We start from the raw sequence: 8841 nt of genomic DNA on the forward strand, positions 1-8841 counted from the left end.
AGCCGAGCAGGTCCTTCCACTCCCTCGGGCCAAAAGACTCCTTGGTGAAATGCGAATGCGGATTCGGATTTGCATCAGATGGGCCTGGGCTCGCTGGGGGCACCGAGGCAAGGAGGGCAGGAGTCTCTTCCCAGACTTCTCCTCCTCAGGGATTTTGAATCCGGAGCATAGTACTCCAAGGGGTGCTCGCTACAGCCACCACCCCTCAACCTTGTGGCTGGAGTGTAAGCGGAGGCCACTTGCTATGACCAGCACTGTTTACTGAGGACCTACTATGAGCTAGGCAATCTGCAGGCAAGTCTGGGGCTCCCCACAGCCGTGCTCAGGGCTCTATCATCTCGTTCCCAAGCAGGGAGACTGAGGATCTGGTAGGTAAAGGCCACAGAGCTGGTCACTGACGATGCTGGGTCTTATGTCCGTCCGCCCCTGCTGCCTGGGTCCCCACTTCTCCACTCATGGGGGCCACCTTCCATCCCCAACTAGCTGTCCTCACTTCTGGCTCCTGTCCCCAGGAAACTGCCATTTCCTTCTCTCCCTGCATCCGCTTCACCACCCTCCTCTCTTCTCTGTTCACACAGCAGATGGAGGGGTTCTCCCTCTCTAGAAGTCCGCCCCGGCAGGCACCTGAGAAGGGTTCAGCTGGCTGGGTGCTGCCCCAAGTATGAGCCTTCCTCCTTCCTTGCCACGGCCCCCAGTGTGGCCAGGAGGCGGGCTTGGGGCCAGGCTGTTCCTTCCTGCCTCCCGCCCACTCGCCAGTGGATCAGGGGGGCTGTAACCCAGTGGGCAAGCAACTCCTCTCACTCTCAACCAGGTCCTGGAGACTTGAGTCTTTTTCTTCTCCGTCTTAGAGTTGACCATCTGCAGAAAGGCCTGGAACCTCAGGGTCTACTCGGGATGCTTGGCATCGGGGTCCTTTCTCTTTGCCCTCCGTGGCCTCAACCTCAGCCCCTGGCAGGCCAGTCAGGGAGCTGATCCCTGGTGAGGAGGGGATGTAGGAAGGTTAGATTTGTGTGCTGGGGTGATTAGCGTCCTCAACAAGAGTGTGTCTGTTTGCAGTGTCTGTTCATTAGCTAGGGTAGTGCATTCCAGGGCCTGCTCTCCTGGGCACAGCTCAGGGGAACAGCCAGCTGAGCCTTTGCCTGGTCTGCGGATAGCCAGTGGAGGGGGGTGATTGGGACAAATGAAGCCCAAAGCAAAGCATTGCAAGGAGATGCAAAGCATCCTGAGTAAACCTCAAGCCATCCTGATTACTCCCTTCTCCCAGGCCTGTGGAGACCAAGGGAGAAAGCAAGGCCCTAATTCTACCTGCCATCTGGCCCCACCTCGTTTGCAAGAGGAACTCAAGCTAAGCAGGCATTGCCTCAGGAATCTCACCTCTTGCACCTCTCCTGAAGGTTGTAAATGAGCCCTGTGACACTCTTATGGCCTGTAGGATACTTTGACTTGACCACTGACAACATGGCATCATGGGAGCAGCTTAGGGAAAGCAAGAAGGAAAACACGGTCCTTAGGCTCACTGCTCATCTACAGGTAATAATAGAACCTGGAACCCCTTAGAGGTTAACAGGGCCTGAGCCACTTCCACCTCCTGAGGTAATTAGTGTAATTAAGAAATGAAGATGGGGGCTCCTGGGTGGCTCAATCAGTTGAGTGATGGACTCTTAATTTAGGCTCAGGTCATGATCTCAGGGTCATGAGATGAAGCTTCGAATCACGCTCTGCGCTGAGAGTGGAGCCTGCTTGGGATTCTCTCTCTCCTAATCTCTGCTGCTTCTCCCCTCTCTTTAAAAAAGAAAACAAACAGGGACACCTGGGTGGCTCAGTGGTTGAGCATCTGCCTTCGGCTCAGGATGTGATCCCGGAGTTCCAGGATGGAGACCCACATCAGGCTCCCTGCAAGGAACTTGCTTCTCCCTCTGCCTATGTCTCTGCCTCTCTCTGTGTGTCTCTCATGAATAAAAAATAAAATCTTTCAAAAAAAAAAAAAAAGAAAGACAGAGAAAAGAAAACAAACAAGAAATGAAGATGTAACAAAACAAAAACAAAAACTTTGGCATATTTAAACATTTTACATTTAACCAAGTGATGTATTATATGTGACAAAGTATAGCACGCTCTATGTAGACATTAATAAGAAAGCTATAGGAGTCATAATGCACCACAGGTAGTGAAATCCCAGAAGGGACAGAAGTTTAGAACTATAAGAACAGCTTCAATGGAGAAGAAATAGAAAAAAAAAAAAACACATTCCTGAAATGATCTGAGTTTTGTATTGTATTCCTGGAGGAGGTGCCACAAAATACTCCACAGCAGTCCCGCTGAAATGTGTTTCAGAAGGATCCAGTATCCCTGATGCATCAGGTCTGGTTATACCTTAATCGAAGGCTTCAGATAATCAGATCACATTACCAGCTAGATGCTCCCACAGCATCTGTCTTGCCGTGGACGATGTGAGGAAGCTCTTGAAGATTACTCTTTGGCAGTGTCTTCTTCTCCCTGCCGTTTTTTTTTTCCTTCTTTCTTTTTGGATCGGTTTTCATTCTTTTACCTTATGTCCCAAGACACTTCTTACTAATACAACTGTTAAACATTCTATATAAAAAGTTTTATTAAAAAAAAGTTGTACTATCTGAGAATGTATTAGGAAATGTCTTTACTTTTCACAGAGAATCTCAAATAAAAATGAACCAAAGGGTGCCTTTGCCATGCTTTCTGTCCTATACAACAGATTTAAGTTTTGTGCAAGAAAATATTCTTTAAGTAAACAAAAAATTACAAAGTCCACTCAAGGCATTTCTGGGGCTTTGGATATAAATGCACTTGAAGAGGAGGTCAGAAGTCTGGTGTGAGGCCGTGGGGAATGCCAGGCCCAGAAGAGGGACCTTTCAGACTCTTCTGCAAAGGGCCTGCTGGTTTCCAACTCCTGGATGGAGAATTGGGAGTTATTCTTAAAAATCATGCAACAATACTCAATACTGCTGATTTCTATTATCATTGTGTTCATGCTCTCCTTTGTTTATGGTGGTGGGTTAAATGGGATAATGCATACAAAAGCATTTAGGAAAGTTCTGGCATATGGCAGATGCTTAATAAGTATTTGCTTATCTAATTCTTTTATTTTTTATTTTTTTATCTAATTCTAATCCTGAAATCACTTCTCTTCTGGACCTCTTTCCTTTCCATAACAACAGCACCTCCCCTGTTAATATTTCCATTCTGGTTTTTAAAAGTAGTTCCAAAATTGTTTTTATTGATGCATAATATACTTCCAGAAAAAGTGCACAAAACATACAGACCATGAAACTTCCACCCCGGTCATAGAATGTTGCCAGACTCCCAGGCATTTCTCCTGCTCTCCTCCCTAATATCTGCTCTCATGATGTCCTAACCCCTAGGCTGGTTTTGCCTGTTTTTGAATAGATTCCTTTGTGTCTGGTTTCTTTTACTCAACATGAGGTCTGTGAAACTCATCCATGACACTGTGTGTTGCTGTAGTTCACTCACTGCTGCATGGTGTTCCACTGTATGAATATGCTACACTTTATCAATCTATTGTTTCTGGACATTTGAATTCTTTCAATCTGGGTTATAATTAAGAACAATACTATAAACATTCTAGAACATATCTTTTTAAGCATCTATGAATCCAGCATCTACGGTCACTAGATAGCTATGTATACACCTTTAAAAAAAAGATTTTATTTATTTGCAAGAAGAGAGAGAGCATGAGTGGGAGGAACAGAAGGAGAAGCAAACCATGTAGTTCCCTTCACCGTATTGTTTTCCAATCATAGCTGTTGTGGGGATTGTATAAGCATAAACTCAAATCCCACCAGACAAGTGTTATGACCTTTGCTTTCAACTACCATACATATTTCAAAGAACTTAAGAGGAAAAAAATTGAGCCTATGCAATGTTTGCAGTGTGATTATTATATTCTTTATTCCCGAAACTTGAATTCAGTTCTTTTTGTATTGTCTATTTTTCTGATGAGACCATCTTTCTGTTCAAGATTTGCCTGTATTTCTTGGAGCATAATTGTCGTAGCTGCTTTAATGCCTTAATTTTAACTCTTGTGTCATCTCAGAGTTGTCTCTTGATTGTCCTTTTGTCTTTTTCCTTGAGAGATGTGGAGATTTTCCTGGGTCTTCAAATGTCATGTAATTTTGGATTATATCTGGACATTTTGCATATTGTCATGAGTTTCTGGGTCTTGTTTAAACCCTACAAAAATGTTGATTTTTTTTTTTTTTTGGCTTATCAGGCAAATGCCTGGTTAGGTTCCAGCTGCAAGTTGCTGCTATCTTTGGGCTGTAACCACTGACCAATGTCAGTTCAATTTTTAAGGTTTTGCAGGGCGACTCCAATCTGCTCCGTGTGTGTGCGCTTGTCAGGGACTTGGGACCGGTCTGGGGCCCTGGTGCAGTTCTAAACCCCTAGCGGTATGCTGTGTAGGGTGAGCTCAGGCATTCATACACTATAATGAATCACTTTCTCTAGCTCTCTCCTCTCCATGAATTCCCCAACACTTTCCAATTCCCGGGAGATCCTGCTCTCTCCCCCTCTCACTTTGGTCTTCTGGATGAAAAGCCAGGGTTTTAGTTTCCCTCCTCTGCTGTGCCAAAACACACACACACACACACACACACACACATACACACACACACCCTGAGAGACAGAGGGATAGAGACCCAGACACACAGACCAAGACGGGGGTTGGGGAAAGCATTAGAGATTCTCCTCAATGCTCTTAGGATCCCAGTTTCTGTGGTCAGAGAGAAAGGTTCCCCTCTCTCAGAGTTCTGTTACCTGTCCAGCTGCCACTGCCTTTCACCACTACCGCCAATAGATAGCTGGAGGCTGGGGCAGGAAAGACTGATGTAAACAGGGTTTTTCTACTCTCTCTGACCTGGAGGGGCTCTCCTTCCCTTTCCTTAGACCAGAAATAGGGGGCTCCTTTTGCAGATGTTTTTTCATCTGTATCTTGGGCACAGTTTTGGTTGCACCATGTCTCTGAGCCAGGTCTGGAGATACCAGAGGAAAGAAAATGGGTGATTTATCACTAGTCTCTATTTGCTCAGAACCAGAACTATATCAGCCTGTTCTGATTCTCTGAATTGCACTTATCCTCATCTAGTATTTTTCTTGTTTATTGATTCATATTTGCATATTGCTTGCCTCCCCACTCTCCCCGCCTCTACCTGTTGGCTTAGTGGTAGTTCTGTTCCTATTGAACACCACTCAGAACACAGTCAGTGCTCACTAAATGTTTTCCAATGACTAAATCTACACTTTTTGTCATAATGACTTTGGAGACAACTGCTTATCTTGACTCCTCTTCCTCAACCTCTCTGCTCACCAATAAGCGGCTTCATATATTTTTCAGAAAAGATGTATCTTGGTTGCCTGACAAATAAGAAACAGGCCAGGAGAAAGCTGGCCTCTAGGCTTGTAGTCACTGGGACTCTTCCCATTGCAAGGGTTAGGAGAACCCGTTATGACTTGAACAATGGCGGGAATATATTACTTTAGGCAAGTGAGAAGTTCAGAGGGAATGCTGCCTTCAGGTGAGGCTGGGTCCAATGACTCAATGCAATCATGGGTCTAGATCCCTTCTGCGTGTCAGCTCCACTGGTTTCTGTCACTGCAGTTGGCCTCATTCTTAACCCCACTAGTGCTACCCTCACATACACACAGCTCTAGGCTCTCTTTTCCTGGTTGCAATGTCCCTGAAGCACACAGTGGCTTCAAGTCTCATCTGTCCCACTACACCAGGCAGGGGATGAAAGTGCTCTGGTGAGTAAACGTCCTGGGATTGATTTGTTCTTTGTTGGTCCATTCCCAGTCCCCTCACTGTGAGCCAGCTGATCTGCTTGGGCCTATCATAGCCCATCCTTGGAGCTGGAATAAAAGGGTGTGTGCATGTGTGTGTGTACATGCGTGCATGTGTAAAGAGGGCTCCTCTAGAAGCGGAAGAGGAATAAAGTTACCGGGAGAGAAGTATATGGATGCTGGGCAGCAAAATTACCAGCTGGCTTAACAACTTTCCACTGCAGAAAAAGAGCACAGCTCTCCCCCTTTATGTTGCAGGGATATGCATATCCCACTAGCTCTAGCCTCTTGATTCAGACACAGCTGGACTGCAGCTACTATCTCTACAAATAAAGGTCATGTTGACTTTCAAATCAGGGAGATAGAAGCACACACGGGTAGGCCCATACTGGGGAGGAGGTTGTGGTTCCTGCAGTCTCTGAGGCAGAATAGAGTCTGGTTCCCCGTATCTGTGGGATCTGGGTGGCACAGAACATGCCAGGGTCAAAGGGGTGGCTTCGAGGAAAGACTCAATGGAATAATGTCTGGGTCATCCAGAGATACCTACCTGGAAGAGAGCTCAGGAAGCTGGGAGCCTTTTTCTGCTATCCCCCAGTATGGCCTCTTGGAAAGGACAAAGTTCTGCGAAGTTAATCTTTTGCCGGGGAAGTCAGACACAAGTGAGCAGGTTAAGGTCCAGGCTATCTCCATCCATAGCATGAGAAATAGACTAAGCAATAGACACACTATCAAAGTCCTGAATTTGAGCTGTATTCCATTAATGATTTTCACTTTATATTGCTGCCCGCAGAGCTGCGTGCCCTCACCTAATGTGTTATTGGGGAGTCATAAAGCCCTAGGCCTCCGTTTCCCTGAGCCGGCACAGCCCTTCACTTGTCACTCACTTAGGCTCCACCCACCTTCCCTACTCAAATCTATGTGACTACTACGTTGAAATATCAGGAGTTCAGACAGCAAGTTGGGATGTGGAGAAATAACTAGGTTGTCAAACCCATGTGTTCCTGAGTTTCATTTTTTTTTTTTTTAGGTTTTTTAAAAATTTATTTGTTCATGAGAGACACATGGAGAGGCAGAGATAGGCAGAGGGAGAAGCAGGTTCCCCAAAGGAAGCCAGACACTTAACCACTGAGCCACCCAGGTGTCCCGTGTTCTTCAATTTCAGAGCAAATTGTGAGGGTTCAGATAGATAGTGAGGTATACGTCCAAACACTGATCAAAATCCAGTTGCTCCCCAAGGGTCAGACAGTGGAATTGGGGCAGAAAAGATGAAGATCAGGAAAAATAGCTACACTGACCACATACTTGGGCCTGTGGCAGTTCTATTAACACTCCAGGCTCCAGGAGTGTCAGAATGCAGGTTGAACAGCAATAACAAAAAGACACAATGATAGGCTCTGCTACGGGTCTGTGCCCTTCCTTTGTGGTCCTGCATGTGATTACTGTCTATCTCATGCATTGTGAGGTAGGACAGGGATCGGGTCAGGGCTGCTCCCCGCCCCATCCTCAAAGCTGAATGCTGTGCCTGGAGCATAGTAGGTGCTCAGTGAGTACCTGCTGAATGGATAAAGGAACGGACAATTGTAAACCTCCGACGCACAGTGCTTTAAGTGAGTAAGGTGTGGGCTCTGATTCTCTGCTTTGAGGAAACAGACAGAAAGCAGCTAGGTGACAGCTAGCTCTGATCACCTTCACACCCCAAGAGAACCTCCCAACTTGGAATGCTTCACTCAAGAGGAAACAGGGCCAGTTCACGGCAAAGGATATCCTATAATGCTGCAAACTGACAAAGCCCTCAGCTGGTAGAGGACACTTCCAGTTCCCTTTACTGATGGGTTTCCCAGATGCTACTGGGTTGGCAAGTTAAACCTGCTTTGTTTGTGTGTGGTGTATTTCAAATGGATCCTTGTGAGTTGTTCTGGCTTCATACCTCACACCGTAAAAACCACTCAAGACTGAGATCATACCCACTCTATTCCAGGCCCTGTCCCCTCACCATCAAGCCCACACATGCAGACAAGGGAATCACAACATTTTTCACCTCCAGCAGATCTGATGAATATGACCCTCAATCATTCATAAGAGACTGGGATGTTGGGGAAGAGAGGGCCATGTAGTTTCCAGTTTTAAAGCCCCTCCTTGCCCTGCCCCCCACAGTGGTTCTGATGTGGGGAGTCCCTGTGGCCTCACAGCACATATGGGTCACTGGGCAAAGGTCTGCTAATCCCCCTGTTGCTGCTCCCCCACCAAGGCTCTCACAATTAATTCAGTGTTGCCAAGTCACGCTCCTTGAAACAGACCCTAGGACTCATTTCCAGGATGTTTTGGCTGCCTGACAACCTCTTCCTGTTTTGGAAGCTAGAAAGTGACATTTAAAAAGCCAGGGAGGTTTCAGTGTGTGTGTGTGTTTTTTTTTTTTTTTTTTTAAAGATTCCATTGACTGAAGAGACAATGTGGAGTCTCTCAATGGCAGAGACATGCTCACCCCTGAGGAACTGTTGCCTACACTTAGACTAAGTGCCTCACTTTTTGGCCTGATCATTTCTGAAACTGTTTTCTCTTGTGTTCCCATATTTTCCTCATGTGTCAGAGACGATGAAGTTGCTCCCACTTGTTAATCATGACACATTTCAATGACCACAGAAGACAGTCTGAAAACACATTCTAAAGAAAGCTTGCTCTCTTCATGTGCACATTGGCTGAAAGGAATTCGCCAGCAATATTTTCTTTCATTCAAAATGCCCAACCTCTGGTTTAATACTAAGCTAAGTGATTAAATAAATAAAAAGGTAGGATAGGGAATTAAAGATTCCATAGAGGTGCGCCTGGGTGACTCAGCCGGTTAAGTGTCTGCCTTCACTGTCCCAGTGTCAGGCCCTGGGATCATGGCCTGGGATAGAGAGTCCCACATTGGGCTCCCTGCTCAATGGGGAGCCTGCTTCCCCTTCTTCCTCTGCCTCTCTCCCTGCTTGTGCTCTCCCTCGTTTTTGTGCTTACTCTCTCTCCTTCTCA

This window comes from Nyctereutes procyonoides, unplaced genomic scaffold (assembly GCF_905146905.1).
Source record: "Nyctereutes procyonoides isolate TBG_1078 unplaced genomic scaffold, NYPRO_anot_genome, whole genome shotgun sequence".
NCBI lineage: Eukaryota > Metazoa > Chordata > Mammalia > Carnivora > Canidae > Nyctereutes > Nyctereutes procyonoides.